The sequence below is a fragment of the Anas acuta genome, chromosome Z (assembly GCF_963932015.1).
Source record: "Anas acuta chromosome Z, bAnaAcu1.1, whole genome shotgun sequence".
NCBI lineage: Eukaryota > Metazoa > Chordata > Aves > Anseriformes > Anatidae > Anas > Anas acuta.
The window spans coordinates 62,653,095-62,676,262 of record NC_089017.1 but is presented as its reverse complement, the minus strand read 5'-3'; the positions used below and the strand labels follow the sequence as shown (position 1 = coordinate 62,676,262).

The 23,168-nt window shown below is 47.0% G+C and overlaps 1 long non-coding RNA gene across 1 annotated transcript in view; it reads right to left on the bottom strand.

The window, feature by feature from the left end:
• Window positions 1-15,611: 15,611 nt before the first annotated feature.
• Window positions 15,612-23,168, bottom strand: part of LOC137848298 (uncharacterized) — a 46,168-nt gene continuing 38,611 nt past the window's right edge. Inside the window, exon 2 of the long non-coding RNA XR_011091261.1 lies at window positions 15,612-15,993. This is a non-coding gene — a long non-coding RNA (uncharacterized lncRNA). The remainder of the gene's footprint in view (window positions 15,994-23,168) is intronic.

The window sequence follows — 23,168 nt, the reverse complement described above, 5'->3', positions numbered from 1 at the left end:
TGGCCCATGAGAACCTAATGAGGTTCAACAAGGCCAAGTGCAAGGTCTTGCACTTGGGCTGGGGCAATCCTCGGTATTTATATCGACTGGGAGAAGAAGAACTTAAGGGCAGCCCTGCGAGAAGGACCTGGCAGTCATGATGGACAAGAGGCTGGACATGAGCCAGCAGTGTGTGTTTGCAGTCCAGAAGGCCAACTGGACTTCTGGACTTTAAAAAAAGGGGTGCCCAGCAGGGAGAAGGAGGTGATTGTCCCCCTCTTCTCTGCTCTTGTGAGACCCCACCTGGAATACTGCATGTAGGCCTGGGGCTCCCAGCACAAGAAGGATGTGAAGCTCTTGGAACGGGTCCAAAGGAGGGCCACTAAGAAGATCAGAGGGCTGGATCACCTCTCCTATTGCTGAAATCCCAAAAGATCACATCAGCTGGTTTCCCTTCATTGACTAGATGGGTGATCTTGTCATAAAAAAAAATCAAATTTGTTAGGCAGGACCTACCCCTCATGAACCCATGTTGGCTGGGACCAATGACTGCATTGTCACCCAGGTGTGCTTCAATAACTTCAAGGGTAATCCTCTCCATCGTTTTACCAGGCACTGATGTGAGACTGACAGGCCTGTAATTGCCAGGGTCTTCTTTCTTGCCCTTCTTGAAAATTGGTACAACATTTGCCAGCTTCCAATCTACTGGGACCTCTCCAGATTCCCAAGACCATTGATAAATAACTGATGATGTCAGCCAGCTCTCTAAGCACCCTGGGATGAATCCCATCCAGACCCATGGACTTCTATGGATCCAGGTGGAGCAGCAAACCCCACAAACGTCCAGGGTTGGCTGGGAGTTTATCATTGCCACCATCATGGTTCTCCAGCTCAGGGCACCCGGGGTCCCGAAACCCATCATCAGCATTGAAGATGGAGGAAAAGAAGGCATTAAATGTCTCTGCTTTGCCTGTGTCCTTGTCTGTTAGGTGACCTTCCCCATCAAGTAGCAGGCCTTTGTTTTCTTTGGTCCTCCTTTTTCTGTTCACATACCTAAAAAAAACACCTTTTTGCTGTCTCCAGCTTCATCAGACATGGCCAGCTTCAGCTCTAATTGAGCTTTGGGCACACAAATTTTCTCTCTACAAACGTGAACAGTGTCCCTGTATTCCTTCCATGTTGCCTGACCCTGCTTCCAGCATCTGTACATTTTCTTTTTCTGCCTAACCTCCAGAAGAAGATCCCTGTTCAGCCAGGCCAGCCTTCTGCCCCACCTGCTTGACTTCTGGTATTTTGGAATTGCCTGATCCTGCACTATGAGGAGGTAGTGCTTAAAGACTGACCAGCACTGATGTGTGAGGAATGTTTTAACAATTTGTGTCCATAAAGAACAATTCTGTTTGAATCCTGTCTGCCTCTGGGCTCTGCACTGGCAATTTAATTCTTGAACCACAGATGCAGTGTGTCCCAGTCTCCCCCTCATTCTAGTCAATTTATCAAGTCTTCAGAAAATACTCCTTAAATTTATGAACCTGTTTGCTTTTGTTATTCCGGACTTCTATTTCTAACAGTTACAACCTTTTTTTCCCTGTCTTCTTTGAGATTAACTTAACACTGCTATAGATGTGACTGTGAATGGCTGGGGAAGAATGTTTTAATTACTCGTGAGGCATCAATAAGAAAGCTGTTTGTGTTTGATGTCTGGGAGTTTCAGAACAACTGCCATTGATGCCAATGCCTTCAAAAGCAGTTTCCGAGGGGACCTTGCTAACTAGTTCCCTGAGCAGCCTGAAGTCTGCTTTCCCCATATCCAGGGGTGAAGTTTTGGTGGCAGTTTTCCTTCTGTCACAAAAAAAAAAAAAATAAAAAAAAATTCAACCACTTCATGGTCACTATGACTGAGACAGCTGCCAATTGCCATGTCCCCCACAAGACCCTCTCTGTTTGCCAGCAACAGATCTAGGAGGACACCTTTCCTAGTTGGCTCCCTTAGCACCTGCACCAAGAAGTTATCATCTAGGTGCTTTAGGATTCTCCTGGACTTATTTGTGTTGGCTGTGTGGTAATCCCAGTTGACATCTGGCAAGCTGAAGTCCCCCATAAGGAAAAGGGGAGTTGATCTCAAGGCACCTGTTAGTTCTGCAAAGAATAGTTCATCGGCATTGTCATCCTGGCCAGGTGGTCTGTAATAGACTCCCACAATGACATCCCCTTTATTTGTTCTTCCCTTAATCCTTACCCAGAGGCTCTCAACTTTGCCATTGCCAACTTGAAGTTCCTCACAGTCCAGCCCCTGCTTCATGTACACTGCCACCCTCCCACCTTGCCTACCCTGCCAGTCCCTCCTGAAGAGCCTGTAACCATCTATTGCGACACAGCAGCAACCAGGTTTCACTTATGCTGATGACGTCATAGCTTTGTGACTGGGCCAAGACTTCTAACTCATCCATTTTATTCCTCTTACTGCACGCATAGAAGCCCTTCAAATGTGCCTCACTGCATGCAGCACCTTGTGGAGCAGACCAAAGGACCTCAGTAGTACACAGTCTCTCTGACTCTACGGCAACATCTCTTAGCTTATCACTTGCAGGACTGGTTTTATCCCTTTCCCCCTTTGACTCTAGTTTAAAGCCCTATTTATCAGCCCTTCTAGCTCCTGAGCAAAAATCCTTTTCCCACTCTGAGAGAGGCACATCCCATCTGGTGCCAGCAGGCCCGGTGTCACATAAACCTTCCCATGGTCAACAAACCCAAAGTTCTTCCAGTTGCACCAGTCCTGAAGCCACATATTAATATGATGAGTCTGCTTGTCATATCAATCCCCCCTATTGGAAGGACAGAGGTAAACAAAACCTGTGCCCCTGAACCTTTAACTAGTCGTCCCAAAGCCCTAAAGTTCCTTTTGATTACTCTCAGACTTCTCCTTGCTACTTCATCACTACCAGCCTGAAAAAACAGCAGCAGGTAGTAGTCGGTGAGCCATACGAGGCGTGTGACTTTCTTAGCTATGTCTCTCACCCGAAATCCAGGGAGGCAACAGACTTCCTTGTGGGTTGGATCTGGTTGGCATATTGGGCTCTCTGTCCCTTTCAGGAGTCCCCCATAACAATAACCCTTCTTTCTTTCTTGACAGAAGATGTAGCAATGCAGGGGTAGGTTGCTTTGCATTAGGCAACCTCTCCAACTGGGACTGGCATTCTTCTACATCATTGTTCTGACTGTCGTGTTCTAGACCCTCATACCTGTTTTATAAGGGTAGATGGGAAGGAGAGGTAGGTGGGGACAGGGCTCAACTATCACTCTGAGCAGAAACCTGCTTTCATTCCCCACCTTGACCTAAGTCCCCTCCTACTGCCTGGTGTGATGGGGGAACTTTTGTCTTCTGTGTATGTAGTGGGTTTACGTGGCAAGGTTTTGGTAGCAGGGGGCCATAGGGTTGGTTTCTGTGAGAAGGATCTAGAAGCTGCCCCATGTTTGGTAAGGGCCCCACTGTTTTCCAGAGCTGAGCCAATAAGCGATGTTGTTTTGCGCCTCTGTGAGAGCATATTTAAGACAGGGAAAAATACGCTGCGCCACACAGCACCTGGGAGAGTGAGAGGAGTGAGGAACGGCCTTGCAGGCGCCAAGCTCAGTGTAGAAGGAGGGGGAGAGGTGCTCCATGCGCCGGAGCAGAAGTCCCCTGCGGCCTGTGGTGAGGACCATGGTGAAGCAGGATGTCCCCCTGCAGCCCATGGAGTACCACGGTGGAGCAGGGCTCCACGCTGCAGCCTGTGGAGGAGACCACGGTGGAGGAGGTGGCCCTGCACTGATGGAGGCTGCTGCCTGTGGAAGACCCCTGCCGGAGCAGATTCCGGGCCAGACCTGTAGCCCGTGGAGAGGAGCCCACGCAGGAGCAGGTGACCTGGCAGGAGCTGCTGCCCGTGGGGGAGCCAGGTTGGAGCAGTTTTCTCCTGAGGGATGGACCCTGTGGTACGGACCCATATCTGGAGCAGCTCTGGAAGAGCTGCTGCCTGTGGGAAGCCCACGCCGGATTAGTTCATCAAGGACTGTATCCCGTGGGTGGGACCCCACAGCACAGGGGACGAGAGTGACCGAGAAGGAGCGGCAGAGAAGCTCTGTAGACTGACCATAACCCCCATTCCCCCATTCCCCTGCGCCGCTCGGTGGGAGGAGGTGGAAGAGGGTGGATGGGGGGGGAAGGTGCTTTTGGTTTCTTTCCTTTGTTTCTCACTTCTCTAGCTTGTTAGTAATAAGCAATAAATCTCACTATCTCCTTATGCCGAGTCTGTTTTGCCAGTTACAATAATTACTGCGTGATCTTCTCGTCCTTATCTCAACCTTTGAGCCCTTTTCATGTATTTTCTCCTCATTCCTCTTTGAGGAGGGGGAGTGAGAGAGCGGCTGTGGTGGAGCTCAGCTGCCCACTCAAGCGGAACCACGACAGTGTAGCAGAAGACATTCGTGTTGTGGCAGGCTTGTGAGTCTGTCTCAGAGAGGGTAGGGTATGCTTCCACCAGTCAATTTTCCTTTCTGACTCCCTTATGCTCCTGAGCCTACTCACCTTCTCCCAAAGCTCCACTACCTGGCTAAGCAACTCTTCAGCCTGGGCACACCTCCCACAGGCATACGCAATACTCCTGCTGTTGGATACCAACAAAAAATTCGGGCAAACCCTGCAGGCCAAGACACAGCAGCGTGTTTCCCACAGCCTTCTGTCTGATTGGTGACTGAGGCTGGAGAGGCCACAAGAGATGCACAGGCCATGTTTTTTTGCCTGGTGGATACCATGGCCGGGCTCTTCAGGATTTTATATCAACTAGGCAAGTGAACCACCATGGAGTAAGGTCTCCAGCACCTGATGAATTAGCTGTGCTGGTGTTGATTTCTAGTGATCTGACAATGACCAGGCACCCAAACATTCAGATAAAATCCAGTGCAAGCCGTCAATATGATAGAGATTTGTACAGAACAAACCATCATTGTATGACAGTGTGATGACAGCACTGAACTGGACTGATGAAGAAGAACTAACTGGATTTTGTGTCCAGACAACTCTAGAATTACAAAAAAAAAAATCTTTCTCTTCCCTTAGGGGTCTGCATCTGGGCTGTGAAGAAACTGTCCCAACAGGTCCAGCAACTTGAAGAACCCACATTGACCAACCAGTATATCAGTTATTAAGAAACAGTATTTCTCTGCTCAAGGGAAAGTGTATTATAGATGCACGGTGCTGCATGGTTTTATCTGTGTGACCACGGGGAAGACATGAGAAAGTGGGATGGTGGACCTACCTCAACCCTAGCAGCTCAGATACATGAACTGTGAAGAAAAATAACAGCCAAAAGGGGTTCTCCTAGAAAAATCACTATTTCAGTTTCTGTTCGGCAGTCCTCAGACAGAGTAGAAGGGCTGATGTTACTCCTGACCCTAATGAAGGGACCATTAACTGTATTGGAGCATGAAGTGACCCTAACTGGGAATAAGTGGCAAAAGCACCCCATTGGGATGGACCTGGAGAATCCATTCATCCTTGGCATAGACTACCTGTCCTGGTTCTGGGCAGGATACAATAAACTTTCTTCCTAGTAGCTGGCATGGTGATGTGTTTTGGATTTAGGATGAAGATAATGCTGATAAGTACCCCCTGATGGGAGGCTTCAAACACCTAGACATCTGCTGGGAAAACCAGCAACAAGTTGTTTCAGCCATCACCCAGGTGAGCACACTCAATCAACAAGCATTCCAGAAGATTCCTACAGTGTGCTGAGAATAAATTCCTGGTCCAGGTATTAGACTAATCAACCAGAGGAGAATCATTACTTGACCTGGTGGTCACCAACACAGAAGAGCTCATTAAAGAGGTCAAGACTGGAGGCAGTCTGGGCTGCAGGGACCATGAGTTGAGTTTGCGATCTTGAGGAATACAGACTTGCCAAAGAGCAAAGGCAGGACCCTGAATTTCCAAAGAGTGAACTTCTGTTGCAGGAAGAACGGCCGAAAGCACGACAGACACCAGTACAGTCAGATCATGCTTCACTTTATTGCCCGAATAGCCTAACTTTTATAGTGAACTTAACAGGGGTGGATAGTGTTTCACACAAGATTATTGGTCAAAGCACTCAGAAAAACAACTAGAAGAAAACAACCCCACCTGTAAGAAAACAACCCCCTTGTGATTAGTAGTCACGTAGACCTTGTCCTTGACACCAGCTGCTGGTAACAATATTTTTCTACATTCCTCAATTGGGCGATGTGGGAACACTGTCATGAGAGCTTCTCATAGTTATCCTGGTATCTTGCTTTGTTCAGCTGCAGCAGGCCATGGGATCTATGCTGTTTCAAGATTCCCTCAACAAACTTCAAGCTATTTAAAGACCTAGTAGCTGAGATCCCCTAGAACACCATCCTTAGGGACAAAAGAGCAGAGCAGAGCTGGAAACTCTTTAAGGATGTTTTCCTTAGAGTGCAAGAACATCTCCATCTCCCTGCGTAAAAAAGCAGGCAGGGAGGGCAGAAAAGCGGGATGGCTGAGCAAGGACCTGCTGGTCAAACTGAGGCACAAGAAGGAAATGCACAGGCAGTGGAAGCAGGAACACGTGGCCTGGGAACAGTAGAGAGATGCAGTCCAGATGTGCAGGGATGGGATAAGGAAAGCCAAGGCATGGACAACACTGAGCTTGGCAATGGATGCAAAGAATAACAGTAAGGGATGGGTAATAACAGTAAAGGTACGTTGCTCAGGAAAAAAAAAAAAAAAGACCGTTATCTATCTGTGAATGTTATCTATCAATTAAACAGTAGATGGAGCAGAGACAATTGTCCAAAGATGAAAGCTTTTTGTGCTTTTGCCACAACTGTGGTACCGAAAGCAGACATAAAACCAGGGGAACACCCTACTGCCTTTTGCAGGACAGCCCATACTGGTTAAAATGCCTTATACTGGGAGAGTGGTAATGGTTATAACAACACCAAAGAACCTTTATGCTTGTAGAGTGAAAGATTGCTCCAGAAAACTCCATTGAATCAGTACTAGATGGATAGTATCCACCTTTTAACTTAACATGCGTCAGTCTTGTATATGACCGAGCATCTACTTTTTTGTACTTTACAGGACCGAGCATCTACTTTTTTGTACTTTACAGGACTAGTTATGCCAAGAAATTTGGCGTAACTTGGCATAACTGCCCAATTACATGGGCAATGAGCTGTCCTACAGTGAACTGGAGAGCACTCAAGGGCTGTAAATATTTATGGTTGGAGTTACTATGTTTTTGATAGTCGTGATAATTTGGAACCCAAAATTTTAACATGGAGACAGCCATGATATTGTAATCATATTAATAGAAGCCTTACTTGGAAAACCAGAGACTCCAAATCTCATATTGCAACTAATTCAAGCTTTCAGGCACATGCATAATTGTATTCAAACCTCAGCATCCTTACCCCTTCCCCAGTTTGCCAGTTCACCAGTAACTTGGGGAATTTCAGTCATGGGACTGACCCAAACTTGGGAATTTGTGAGACAAATGCAAAATTGTACCAATCTGACATAGCACACTGAGGACGGTCCATATGTGGGAGTCTGAAGAAAAATGGAACCATAGGTAATTGCAGTATCACTAAGCCACCATTAAAGTTTAAGGTTTGTGGTGAAACAACTGAGATGATTTATCATCCTTATGGGGAAGAGTGCACCAATATACCATGGGGAATGCATATTCCTAGGGTGTGGGGTGTACCACAGCATGGTGACTGCTTTTACATGCAGACTGGTGTATTAATTGGAATGGGACAACTGGATTACTAGACAATCCAATACAGGTTGATATCCAACAAGAAAATATTTCTCATTCAGATAGCCCAAAACACTGTAACTGTAATTGTACTAAAAGTTATAATTGCAGTAGTCAAGAGGCTGAAATTCAGAAATTGAGACTAGTAGCTCAAGCCTTTTGAATAGGCTTGTGTTGGGTCTGTCTGAGCTGGAGTCACCTTTTCCCTGCAGCAGCCTGCACAGTGCTGTGCTCTGCACTCGTAGCTGGAACAGCACTGATATCACTCCAGTGTTGTGTCTATTGCTGTGTAGTGCTGGCACAGCATCAGGACTCCTAAGCCCCCAAGAGCCAGCAGGCTGGGGGTGGGCAAGTGATGGGGAGGGGATATTGCCGGGGCAGCTGACCTAAACCAACCAAAGGGATATTCCATAACACCTGATGTCACACTCAGCAATAAAAGGGGGGGCTCTCGTGGGGGAGGGGGCTGTTCCTCCTGAACAACCACTACGCGTTTGAGGCCCTGCTTCCCAGGACGTGGCCGAACACCGCTCGCTGATGGGAAGTAGAGAATAATTTTTCTCTCTCTCTGTGCTTCCGCGCGGACTGATTGTTTCTTTTGCATCTGTTTCTCCTGCCCATTCCCTTTCCCTTTAATTAAACCTTTCTCATCTCAAACCTCGAGTTCTCTGTGTTGTATTTTCTCCCCCTCCTTCTGAGGAGAGGGGGAGTGAGAGAGCGGTTGTGGTGGAGCTTGGCTGCCCACCTGAGTAAAACCACCACAGTCCTTTTTGGCGCCCAACGTGGGGCTCGAGGGTTGAGATAACAATAGCATTGATTGAAGTATTTACAACTAACATATCGATAGTCATAATGCTCGGTTTTCTGGCAATACTTTTCTGTGTGGATATGTTGTATGTAGCCTACTCTCTGTTTTCTTTTTTCCTTTACATCCGATCGGAGAAAGTGTTGAAGTCTGTGCTTGTTTTCTTTATCGTGTCGTGCTGTAACATAGTGGCCTTCAGTTTTGTTTGGTATTCAGGCCCGGCATGGTTATCCTCCTGGTCTCCTGGAGATTATCTTATTGAAAATATTAAGAATTACAGCGCCTTCTTTTTTGCCCCTAGCAGTCAATCAGTGAATAATATCGGGTGTGGTGCCTTCTACTTTTCTCCCTGTGGGCTAATTACAGCAGCCTTTCAGTATCTTGGATACCCTTGGTCAGATATTATCCTCCTATTACTAGGTCTTGTGTTTGTCCTCTTCCCCAAGGTAAAGCAATTTATTAAGAATATTATCCAAGGACCTGTCCCCAGACAAAGTTGTGGGTGGCAAGGTGTGCAGGTACCTATCACGGTTTTCTCCTCCAATGGTTCTAAATTTCACCCCTGAACAAGTACAAAATCCAAGAAAACTGGTACAATGTTTGAAAGACGTATGCCCTGACCCTGGCAATACTAGAGAACTCCACCAGATTGCTGCACTCTGCTGGGGTCTGGCTTATGCCTATCAAATGTTAATTAACATTGCCCAGCACCCTCAAGGGAATAGGGAGGCTCTTGAATTTGATGATGAGACAGCACAAACTGTGACCACCCCAGAGGACCGACCATCTATGGTATCAGTCGCCCCTGTAGTAAAGACGAAACAGTGGAAACGGAGATCAGGTCGTTTAGTACGGGAAGAAGCTCCTCCTACAGATGAGGGAGAAGAAGAAAAGGCAAGCAGCTCTAAAGCAGCGTTATCATGGCAACATCACAAAGGAGAGACTGAAATCATAGATGAATCAGAAACTACTCGGTCTCTATCCTTGAGTGAGCTGCGAGAACTACGAAAAGACTTCAGTCGCCATCCAGGTGAGCACATCCTCACCTGGCTGCTTCGATGCTGGGATAGTGGGGCCAATACCCAACAGCTAGAAGGCAATGAAGCCAAGCAGCTGGGATCCCTTTCCAGAGAACGGCTCATTGATAGAGTAATTGGAAGAGGGGCACAAGTTATCAGCCTCTGGAGGCGAATCCTAACAGCTGTGAAAGAAAGGTATCCCCATAAAGAGGATATTGTCTACCAAGTAAACAAATGGACCACTATGGATCAGGGCCTCCAGCAGCTGCGGGAATTAGCTGTGCTGGAGATGATTTATAGTGATTTAAATAATGCCCAGACACCTACAGACCCCGATGAAGTTCAATGCACAACATCCATGTGGCGGAAGTTTGTACGGGCGGCACCCCTAACACATGCCAGCACACTGGCAGTAATGGGTTGGGATGAGGGGATGGGGCCGACTATGGACGCCGTGTCCAATCAACTTCATAAATATGAAGAAAATCTCTCTGCCCCAGTACGGGGCTGCATTTCAGCTGTGGAGAAACTGTCCCAACGGCTAGATGAACACATAGCTTCGTCCTCACCTAAACAAAAAAATCTTTCGGCCATCAAGCGCCAGCAGTCCCCGGCTCAAACAAGGGAGAATCCAGGACGCACACCGCGAGGTACCTTGTGGTTTTATTTACGTGACCATGGGGAAGATATGAGGAAGTGGGATGGTGAACCGACCTCGGCCCTAGCTGCTCGGGTACGTGAGCTACGGAAAGATACAGCAGCAACAAAGAGGGCCCCTAAGAGGATTGCTGCTCCAGTTTCTGTTGAACAGTCCCCCAGAGGCAGTAGAAGGAATAGTATTACTCCTGACCCTGACGAAGAGACTTCTGCTTCACATTTGGAAGAATTAATTGATAGATACTCCGACCAAGACTAGTGGGGCCCTGCCTCTGGCCAGGTAGAGGAGAGGGACAACCGGATTTACTGGACTGTGTGGATTCGATGGCCTGGCACACCGGAACCGCAAAAATATAAAGCTTTAGTGGACACAGGCGCACAGTGTACCCTAATGCCATCAGGCCACCAAGGGGCAGAACCCATCTCTATCTCCGGAGTGACGGGGGGATCCCAAGAGCTAACCATATTGGAAGCTGAAGTGAGTCTAACTGGGAAGGAGTGGCAAAAGCACCCCATCGTGACTGGCCCAGAGGCTCCGTGCATCCTCGGCATAGACTACCTCAGGAAAGGGTACTTCAAGGATCCAAAAGGGTACCGGTGGGCTTTTGGCATAGCTGCCTTGAGCACAGAGAAGATTAAGCAGCTGTCTACCCTGCCTGGTCTCTCACAAGACCCTTCTGCTGTAGGACTGCTGAGGATTGAAGAACAGCAAGTGCCAATTGCGACTACAACTGTGCACCGGCGGCAATATCGCACCAACCGAGACTCCCTGATTCCTATCCATGAGTTAGTTCACCATCTGGAGAGCCAAGGAGTGATCAGCAAGACTCATTCACCTTTTAACAGTCCTATATGGCCAGTGCGAAAGTCCAATGGCGAGTGGAGGCTAACAGTGGACTATCGGGGCCTGAATGAAGTCACACCACCACTAAGTGCAGCAGTGCCAGACATGCTGGAACTTCAGTACGAACTAGAGTCAAAGGCAGCCAAGTGGTATGCTACAATCGATATTGCTAATGCATTTTTCTCTATCCCTCTAGCAGCAGCATGCAGGCCACAATTTGCTTTCACTTGGAGGGGCATTCAGTATACTTGGAATCGACTGTCCCAGGGGTGGAAACACAGCCCTACCATTTGCCATGGACTGATCCAGACGACACTGGAACAGGGGAACGCTCCTGAACACCTGCAGTACATCGATGATATCATTGTATGGGGTAATACAGCAGAAGAAGTTTTTGAGAAAGGGAAGAAAATAATTCAAATTCTCTTGAAAGCTGGTTTTGCCATTAAACAGAATAAGGTCAAAGGACCTGCACAGGAAATCCAGTTCTTGGGGGTAAAATGGCAGGATGGACGTCGCCACATTCCAACGGATGTGATCAACAAAATAACAGTTATGTCTCCGCCAACTAGCAAAAAAGAAACACAAGCTTTCCTAGGTCTTGTGGGATTTTGGAGAATGCATGTGCCCGGTTATAGTCAGCTTGTGAGTCCTCTATATCGAGTGACTCGGAAGAGGAACTCGTTCGAGTGGGGCCCTGAGCAACAACAGGCCTTTGAACAACTCAAACAAGAAATAGCTCGTGCAGTAGCCCTTGGGCCTGTCCGTACTGGACCAGCTGTGCAAAACATACTGTACACTGCAGCTGGGGAGCATGGGCTCACCTGGAGCCTCTGGCAGAAGACCCCAGGAGAAACTCGAGGCCGACCTTTGGGGTTCTGGAGCCGGGGCTATCGAGGATCAGAAGCCAATTACACCCCAACTGAAAAGGAAATATTAACAGCATATGAGGGGATTCGAGCCGCTTCAGAAGTTGTTGGTACAGAAGCACAACTTCTCTTGGCCCCACGGCTACCTGTGTTACATTGGATGTTCAAAGAGAAAATCCCCACTACACATCATGCAACCGATGCTACGTGGAGTAAATGGGTAGCGTTAATTACACAGCGGGCTCGAATGGGAAAACCCAACCGCCCAGGAATCCTGGAAGAGATTATGGACTGGCCAGAGGGCAGGGATTTCGGAGCACCAACAGAAGAAGTAACTCGTCCTGAAGAGGCACCACCATACAATGAGTTGCCAGAAGACAGAAAGCAGTATGCGTTGTTTACTGACGGATCCTGCCGTGTGGTAGGGAGCCATCGGAAGTGGAAAGCTGCTGTGTGGAGTCCCACACGACAAGTTGTGGAGGCCATGGAAGGGGAAGGTGAGTCGAGTCAGTATGCAGAAGTGAAAGCTATACAACTGGCCCTAGAAATTGCTGAAAGAGAAAAGTGGCCGGTACTGTATCTCTATACTGACTCATGGATGGTGGCAAATGCGCTGTGGGGGTGGCTGCAACAATGGAAACAGAACAACTGGCAGCGCAGAGGTAAACCTATCTGGGCTGCTACCCTGTGGCAAGACATTGCTGCTCGGGTAGAAAACCTGGCTGTAAAGGTACGTCATGTAGATGCCCATATGCCTAAGAATCATGCTACCGAAGAACATCAGAACAATGAAGAAGTAGACAGAGCTTCAAAAATTGAAATAGCTCAGGTGGACCTGGACTGGGGACGTAAGGGTGAGCTGTTTGTAGCTCGATGGGCCCATGAAACATCAGGACATCTGGGGAGGGATGCCACTTACAGATGGGCTCGTGATCGAGGGGTGGACCTGACCATTGAGGCCATCACACAGGTTACCCATCAGTGTGAGACTTGTGCTGCAATCAAACGAGCCATGAGGGTAAAGTCTCCCTGGAATAGAGGGAGATGGCTTGGATTTCGTTATGGTGAGGCCTGGCAGATTGACTACATCGGACCACTTCCACAAACCCGCCAAGGTAAACGTTACATACTCACCATGGTAGAAGCAACTACTGGGTGGCTGGAAACATATCCAGTAAACCATGCCACGGCCCGAAACACTATCTTGGGCCTGGAAAGACAAGTGTTGTGGCGACATGGTACACCAGAAAGAATTGAGTCCGACAATGGGAGTCACTTCCGAAATAATTTGATCACTTCCTGGGCCAAGAGACATGGCATTGAATGGGTGTACCACATCCCTTATCACCCACAAGCCTCTGGGAAGGTTGAGAGGTACAATGGACTGTTAAAAACTATGCTGCGAGCATTGGGTGCTGGGACATGGAAACATTGGGATATAAATCTACCAGAGGCCACTTGGCTAGTTAACAACAGGGGGTCTGAAAGCCGTCCTGGTCCTGCTAAAACAAAACCCCTACACACTGTGGGAGAAGCTAAAGTCCCTGTAGTGCATGTGGGGAAGTGGATGGGGAAGGCAGTGTGGGTTGCCCCTGCCATGGGAAAAGGCAAACCCACTCGTGGGATTGTCTTTGCCCAAGGACCAGGGTATACCTGGTGGGTAATGCAGAAAGATGGGGATATCAAGTGTGTGCCACAAGGAGATTTAACGCTGGGAGAAAATTAATCTGTTATCCAAGTTATGTGTTGTAGGAGGACACTGCAGAACCAATGACAGGTCAACTTTGCAAGGAACCGGGCAAGTGCAACAGTGATGTGAGCCAAGCTGGTGCTCGTGTCAAGAAAACCAACTTCGCATGTCCTGAGTGACCACTTTGACAGATGAAGCTGAAACCATCAACAGTTTTTATGAGCATTTTGGAAAAAGAAAAAGAAAAACCCACGCCTCCAAGGGAGACTGCGACTATAGAATAAAGAGAAGTACAGACATAAAAGGCTTCAATGGACAGAAAACAATGGTGATGAGAACATCTATATACTAAACTGTACCTGATTGTGACACAAATGTTATGGAATAAGGGGTGGAAGTTGTGTTGGGTCTGTCTGAGCTGGAGTCACCTTTTCCCTGCAGCAGCCTGCACAGTGCTGTGCTCTGCACTCGTAGCTGGAACAGCACTGATATCACTCCAGTGTTGTGTCTATTGCTGCGTAGTGCTGGCACAGCATCAGGACTCCTAAGCCCCCAAGAGCCAGCAGGCTGGGGGTGGGCAAGTGATGGGGAGGGGATATTGCCGGGGCAGCTGACCTAAACCAACCAAAGGGATATTCCATAACACCTGATGTCACACTCAGCAATAAAAGGGGGGGCTCTCGTGGGGGAGGGGGCTGTTCCTCCTGAACAACCACTACGCGTTTGAGGCCCTGCTTCCCAGGACGTGGCCGAACACCGCTCGCTGATGGGAAGTAGAGAATAATTTTTCTCTCTCTCTGTGCTTCCGCGCGGACTGATTGTTTCTTTTGCATCTGTTTCTCCTGCCCATTCCCTTTCCCTTTAATTAAACCTTTCTCATCTCAAACCTCGAGTTCTCTGTGTTGTATTTTCTCCCCCTCCTTCTGAGGAGAGGGGGAGTGAGAGAGCGGTTGTGGTGGAGCTTGGCTGCCCACCTGAGTAAAACCACCACAAGGCTGTATTTGTCATAACTAAGCCACCTCAATTAGTGACACTTGGTCTCATTTGATTAACAATTATATTTGGTCTGATATAATTTGTTCAGAACTCAGTATACCCTCTGTCGGACACACTGTGAGGGTTAAAACTGATGGGACAGGGATGACAGACTTACCTGTGGGAGGTCAGTAATGCCAACACACACAGCGACTGTTAACAGTTTACCCTCTCTGGAGAGACCAACATCTTTCACCAGCTCCATGGGAACAAACCAAAAGGGAATCAAAAGACCCTTGGCAACAGCCCAAGACAGGGACTGCAGTTGCAGGGGCTCTGGAATCAATTTTCACACTAATTGATGTTAGATTTGTTATTGTTGCATGAAATTGCAGTGTGTGGATACTTGAACTTGGCCAACGATACTTGCTGTATCCATATACCAAATGTAACACAAGGCCTTAATGAGCAATTAGACCACATGAGGTGTGTGACGAAAGTGAGAAGGGACCTTCGATGAAGTACTCAAGGTGTGGTCTCACCAGTGCTGAGTACAGAGAGACAATTAATGCCCTAGCCCTGCTGGTCATACTACTTTTTTTCTATGACATCATGGTATGCCAGAGAGAACCAATTCAGACAATGGGAGTCACTTTCAAAAAAACCTTGTACCCTCCTGGGCCAACAGGCACAGCATTGACTGGCTCTATCACATCCTGTGTCACCCACAAGGAAAGGTTGAGAGATACAATGGACTGTTAAAGACTATGCTACAGGCATTGGGTGCTGGGGCATGGAAACAATAGAAAGTGAATTTAGCAGAAGACATTTGGCTAGTTAACACCAGAATAACTACTAACCATCCTGGTTCTGCTGAAACACAGCCCCTACACAGTGTGGGAGAAGCTAAAGATCCTGTAGTGCAGGTAGGGAATGTGAGAAACACTCCGTAGACAATAACTTAGGCTCAGGTGAGGATCTCAGTGAAGTAGTAATTTATTTGCGATTGCAATGGCGGGCGCCCCACAAGCAGGAGAGAGCGCATCTACAAGTTCCAAAACACAGTTTATATACTTTTTGATGACAAGACCCTCCCCTGTTTCCCCACTGAGTGAGTAATCCAGGTTCACAATCTATCTGATACTTCACAAACAATGCATGGCCTTCAGTTGCTGGCCTGTTAAATTTCAAATTTCTTTTGACATTTTTACTGCTTGAAGTGGTAATGTTTCTTCACTTATCTGACTTGACTTGACACCGTGATTTTCACCTAATTGTCCTAAGGAGTCTAGTTGTCTGCATTTTACAAGGTCGCCTGCTAAGCTTTCTTATCACTGTAAGCATATCTCAGTACTGCATTCCCTCCTTCTAAACAATGTAACTCTGCAAAAACAACATTTCTATTCCCACAGGGAAGTAGTTGGGGAAGGTAGTGTGGGTTGCACGTGCCTTAGGAACGGGCAAACCCACTCGTGAGATTGTCTTTGCCCAAGGACCTGGGTGCACTTTTTAGGTGATGTGAAAGGGTGGAGATATCAGGTATGTGCCTCAGGGACATTTAATCTTGGGAAGAATATAGTCTGTAATCTGAATTACATGTATGTGTTGCAGGAAGACACTGCAGAACCAATGACAGGTCATCTTTGCAAGGAACCAGGAAAGTGCAGCATTGACTCAAGCTAAGGCAGTGCTGGCATCCAGAAGTCCTGCTTCTCCTGTTCTGAGTGACCACCTTGGCAGAATGAGGCCAAAGTCCTTGCTGCTTCTTACGGATTTTTTGGGAGAGGCTTATAGGATGGGGAAAACATATCTGTTAAGGACAGGGAATAGTGGTGATGAGAATGTACATATCTGTGTGTTGGATGGAACAATGATCATAGAATCAGAGAATCGCAGAATGGTTTGGTTTGAAAGAACCTTAAAGATAATCTAATTCCAATCCCCCTGCGAGGGGAAGGGACACCTTCCACTAGACCAGGTTGTTCAAAGCCTCATCCAGCCTGGTCTTGCACACTTCCAGGGATGGGGCATCCACATCTTCTCTGGGCAACCAGTTCCAGTGTCTCAACACCCTCATAGTAAAGAATTTCTTTCTTATATTAATCTAAATCTACCCTTTTTTAGTTTAAAGGCCTTACCTCTTGTATCACTCCACTCCCTGACAAAGAGTCCCTCCCCAGCTTTTCTTTAGGCCCCCTTTAGGACACTATAAGGTCTCCCTGGAGCCTTTTCTTCTCCAGGCTTAACAACCCCAACTCTGTCAGTCTGTCTTCACAGGAGAGGTGTTCCAACCCTTTGATCATATTTGTAGCCTTCCTCTGGATTCATTTTAACTGGTCCATGTCTGTCTTGTGGTGGGAGCCCCAGGACTGAGCACAGCACTCCAGGGGGGGTCTCACAAGAGTAGAGCAGAGGAATATCAGAAGATACAAATGTAGTAAAGCATGTGAAACCTAGGAATGACACAAATGGCATGGAATAAGGGGTGGAGGTTTGTGCTATATCTGTCTGGGTTGAAGTTAACTATCTTTGCAGCAGCCCATACAGTGCTGTGCTTGTAGCTAGAACAGCATTGGTATCACACCAGTGTTTCATCTATTGCTGAGCAGTGCAGGCACAGCATCTAGACTCTCTCCAACACCCCCCCCCAAAAAAAAAAAACAACAACACTGAACACTGTAGGCTGGGGTTGGGTGAGAGGTGGGGAGGAGACGTGGCCAATGACAGCTGACCTAAACTTACTAAAGGGATATTCCATACCATATGACGTTACAGTCATCAATAAAAGGTGGGAAAGGGGAAGGACAAGGGGGAGCTCCTGTTATGAAGACATCTGTCCTCCCAAACAACTGCTATGTGTGTTGAAGCCCAGCTTTCTGGGACATGACTGAACATCGCTTGTTGATAAGAAATAGAGAGTAATTATTTTGTCACTCTCTTTGCTTCCACACAGCCTTTGTTTGTTTTCTCTCTGTCTTGTCCCTTTAATAAAATTATCCCTATCTCAGCCCATGAGCTTTTTTATTCCCCATCATACTGTCTTCTCCCCTCTTGCTTTGAGGAGAGGGGGTGAGAGAGCAACTGTGGTGGGGTTCACCTGCCCATCAGTGTGAAGCCGCCACGGTTCTTTTTGGTGCCTATTGTGGGGCTTGAAGGGTTGAGATAACAACATATTTGACAAGAGCACTTTAAAGGGAGCTTACAGTTATTGTATTTGTTCAACAATTACAGGTCAAGATGTTGACTGACTTACCCTTAATACTGTTCTATGTGATCCTCTTTTATGTGATCCATGCCATGTTCTCTCTTTTGCTATATATAAGATCTGAGAGTTTGTTAAAGGCTGTTTCTTTGTTTGTTTCAGTTTGCTGTGCTGTAAAACAGTAGCCTTGAGCCTAATCTGGTATTCAGGCCCTGCATTGCTATCATCTCTGTAGCTCAGGAACCGTCTCTTGGAGAATATTAACAACTACACTCTCTCATTTCTTCTCCTTTGAAAGTCAGTTGGTGGAGGGTGTAAGGAACAGTACCTGTTCCTCCTTTTCTTCTTGGTTAATGACAACAGCTCTTTAGTATTTTGGACATCCTTGGGTAACCAACATACTCCTGTTGCTAGGTCTGCAGAATGTGTTTCTGTTTTTCCCTAAGGGTAAGCAATTAGTTAAGATTATCACCCAGGAATCTGCCCCGAGACAGTGTGGTGGTGGATGGCAAGGTGTGTGGGAGGATATGAGCAGGTACCTGTCAGTGCTGTCTCCTCTGATGGATTTTGAACTTCACCCCTGAACGAGTGCAAAATCCTAAAAAAAATGATAGAATGTTTGAAAGACGTATGCCCTGACCCTGGCAATGCCAGAGAATTCCAGTTTGCTGCATTGTGCTTGGGCCTGGCGTGTGCTCTTGGGGGCTTGGAAGGAGTCCTGATGTTGTGCCAGCACTATGCAGCAATAGACACAACACTTGAGTGATATCAGTGCTGTTCCAGCTACAAGTGCAGAGCATAGCACTGGGTGGGCTGCTGCAGGGAAAAGGTGACTCCAGCTCAGACAGACCCAACACAGAAGTCAAGCAGTTGGGATCCCTTTCTAGGTAAAGGGTCATTGACAAATCAGTTGGGAAGAAGGCACAAGTCCTCAGCCTCTGGAGGTGACTCTTATCAGGCGTGAAGGAAAGGTACCCCCTCAAGGAAGATAATTTCATAAAATAGCACAGAGTAGAGCAGGGCGATCACTTCCCTCGACTGGCTAGCAATGCCATGCTTGATGCACCCCAGGATATGGTTGGCCCTCCTGGCTGCCAGGGCACACTCCTGGCTCATATTCAACTTTCTATCAACCAAAATCCCAGATTCCTCTCTGCGTGGCTGCTCTCCAGTGTCTCGTCGCCCAGTCTATATGTATAGCCAGAATTGCCCCATCCCAGGTGCAGGACCCAGCACTTGCTCTTGTTAAACTTCATGCAGTTGGTGGTCATTCAGCTCTCCAATCTGTCCAGATCTCTCTGCCTTTCCACCCTCATCTGAATCCACAACTCCTCGAAGTTTAGCATCATTGGCAAATTTACTCAAAACACCTTCTAGTCCTACATCCAAATCATTTGTAAAAACATTGAAAAGGACTAGCCATAAAACGGAGCCTTGGGGGACCCCACTGGTGACTATGCACCAGCTTGATGTGGCCCCATTTACCACAACCCTTTGAGCCCTGCCTGTCAGCCAATTGCTCACCCATCATATGATGTTTTTCTTTAGCTGAATGCTCGACATTTTGCCAAGTAGGATCCTATGGGAAACTCTGTCAAAAGCTTTGCTGAAATCAGGCTTGCTAAAGAGCAAAGGCAGGACCCTGAATTTCCAAAGAGTGAACTTCAAGCTATTTAAAGACCTAGTAGCTGAGATCCCCTAGAACACCATCCTTAGGGACAAAGGAGCAGAGCAGAGCTGGAAACTCTTTAAGGATGTTTTCCTTAGAGTGCAAGAACATCTCCATCTCCCTGCGTAAAAAAGCGGGCAGGGAGGGCAGAAAAGCGGGATGGCTGAGCAAGGACCTGCTGGTCAAACTGAGGCACAAGAAGGAAATGCACAGGCAGTGGAAGCAGGAACACGTGGCCTGGGAACAGTAGAGAGATGCAGTCCAGATGTGCAGGGATGGGATAAGGAAAGCCAAGGCATGGACAACACTGAGCTTGGCAATGGATGCAAAGAATAACAGTAAGGGATGGGTAATAACAGTAAAGGCACGTTGCTCAGGAAAAAAAAAAAAAAAAAAAAAAAGTCCAAGGAGCATGTACCCCCTCTGATGGGATGAGAAGGGTGAACTGGTAATGACAGACATGGAAAAGGCTAAGGTACTCAACAACTTATTTGCCTCAGTCTTCACTGATAGTCAGGCTTCCCAAGTCTTTCATTTCCCTGAACCTGTAGATGGAGACTGGGGGAGCAAAGTCCCACTCTCTGTAAGTGAAGTGCAGGTTCGAGACCACCTGATGAAACTAAACATACACAAGTCTATGGGGCTTGATGACATACATCCAAGGGTCCTGAAGGAATTATCTCTCCATCAGATTTGAAAAGTCCTGGCAGTCATGCAAAGTTCTTGGTGACTGGAAAAAGGGCAACATCACTCCCCTTTTTAAAAAGGGTAGAAAGGAGGACCCGGGGAATCACAGACAAGTAAGCCTCACCTCTGTGCCTGGCAAGATCACGGAAAAGATCCTCTTGGATGCAATGTTGAGGCACATGCAAGACAAAGAGGTGATCCGAGACAACCAACATGGCTTCCCAAGGGTAAATCATGCCTGACCAATCTGGTGGCTTTCTATGATGGATTGACTGCATCAGTTGACAAAGGAAAACCAATCGATGTCATCTACCTGGACTTCTGCAAGGCCTTTGACATGGTCCCACATGACACCCTGGTCTCCAAATTGGAGAGAGATGGTTTTCATGCGTGGACCATTCAGTGGATAAGGAGTTAGATTGAAGGTTTCCCCCAGAGAGCAGTGGTCAAGGGCTCTGTGTCTCTGTGGAGGCTGGTGATGAGTGGTGTACCTCAGGGGACTGGCCTGAGACAGGTACTGTTGAATATCTTTATCAATGACAGAGACAGTGAGATTGAGTGCACCCTCAGCAAGTTTGCAGATGACACCAAACTGAGTGGTGTGGTTGATACAACAGAAGGGAGGGATGACATCCAGAGGGACCGGGACAAGCTTGAGAATTAAGCCCACTTGAACCTAATGAGGTTCAAAAAGTCCAACTGCAAGGTGCTGCACCTGAGTCAGGGCAATCCCAGACATGAGTACAGAATGGGAGAGTAATTCATTGAGAGCAGCCCTGCAGAGAAGAACTTAGGAGTTCTGGTGGACAAAAAGCTTGACATGAGCCAGCAGTGCATGTTTGCAGCCCAGAAGGCCAGCTGTATCCTAGGCTGCATCAAAAGAGGAGTGACAAGCAGGTGGACGGAGGTGATTGTCCCCCTCTACTCTGCCCTTGTGAGGTCCCACTTGGAGTACTGCATCCAGGTCTGGAGCCCCCAGATTCTACAAGAAGGATGTAGACCTGTTAGAGCGGGTCTAGAGGAGGGCGACAATGATGACCAAGGGGCTTGACCACCTCTCCTACGAAGGAAGGCTGAGAGAGCTGGGGCTGTTCAGGCTGTAGAAGAGAAGGCTCTGGGGTGTCCTCATTGCAACATTTCAGTACTCAAAAAAGATGGAGAGCAACTCTCTTCTCAATGAGATAGTGACAGGATGAGGGGAGATGGTTTCAAACTAACAGGGGAGATTTAGATTAGAATTTAAATTCTAATTCTAATAGGAAATTCTGCACTCAGAGGGTGGTGAGGCACTGGAACTGGTTACCCAGTGCGCTTTTGGATGCCCCATCCCTGGAGGTGTTCAAGACCAGGTTAGATGAGGCCCTGAGCAACCTATCTAGTGGGTGGCACCCTTGTTTATGGCAGTGGGGTTGGAATTAGATGATCTTTGAAGTTCCTTCCAACCCAAGCCGTTCTTTGATTCTGTGATTCAATGTGAGGCTCATAGTGTTGAGATAACCACAGGTCTGACCACATCACATTAATATTATTATAAGCCTTAGATCAGTTTAACAGTTGCTAATCACAGTGTTCAATTCTTTGATCTCAGGTCTGATGTGCCTGTCTTCAAAATTGTGTTATATAGCACATTACTGTATGTGTTCCCTGTTGTACTGTTTATCCTTTCTAGGGGCTGGTTTAAGGTTATTATTTTGCTGTACAGTGTAAGACTGGCTTATGATACAATAAAATTACTGGTCATGAGACTAATTTGGCATTTGTACTCAGTATTGATGTCACCTTCATACTTAAAGAAAGTATATATCAGAAACTATTAATAATTCCACTTTTTAACTTTTCTCCTCAGGGAGGGATAAGTGGAAATACTTTTCCCCACTTCTTCACTCTCCCTTTCTCCTTCACCTCCCCCTTCTCTTCCACGCCAGGTACGATAGCTCTTCTAAATTAGAATATCTCTGGGATGTTCAAACCAGCATGTTCCTATTGTTATGTCTCCTGAATGTGTTTCAGGATTTGTTTGAGGTTAAATTACTACTTAGGAATGCCATCCACAGACCTCTCCTGAGGCAGGATAGTTAGGAGTGGCAGGGAGTGTGGGAGGGTATGGGCAGGCACCTCCAGCAGAGGGCACCTCCAATGCTTTGGCACTTCACCCCTGAACAAGTGCAGAATCCTAAAAACTGCTATAATGTTTGAAAAGGTGTGTCATAATCTGGGCAATTCCAAAGAGACACAAATCACTGCAAGATGCAAGGTCTTGGCCTATGCAAAGTCTTTTAAGTTTAAAACTGTTGAAACTACCTGTTGGAAACCTTTAACTTCTCTTTTGAAGAATTCGTAATGAATAAATGAGTAAAAGGGATTGAATTATACAGAATTAGTGTGTTTGCAGAGAACACTCCCTGGAAGAGGGAGAATGGGGGGGGAGGGGGGAGAAGGGAGGGAAGGGGTCTTTAATCTACACCAGAAGAATCCTTATTAGTTTGTGATTTTTATTGTCCTTAACTATTATTTCATAATTATTGAAGGGGTATATATAAATTGCAAGCTTACCTGTATTTAAATATTTTTTCCTTTATTCAATAACAGTTATCCCTTATAAATTTTCGAAATAAATCCCTGTTGTGGGATTTTATGGTTGTGCAAGCAGACAACCGGCAATGTTGCCACCCAGATTCACCATCAGAATTCACAATCAGAATGTTGCAGGAAGGCATTGTGCCACTCTAATCAGTGATTGTGCAGACTCCGCTTGAGTATCACGTATGGGTTTGGGCACCACAATCTAAGAAGGACTCAAACCTATTAGAGAATGTCCGAAGGATGGCTATGCAGATGAAGAAGGGTGCAAAGGGCAAGATGTATGAGGACCTGTTGAAGTCACTTGGTTTGTTCAGCCTAGAACAGAGGAGGCTGAGGGGAGACCTCATCATAGCCTCCGGTTTCCACCCAAAAGAGAGAGAGGTTTCCACTCCCTTC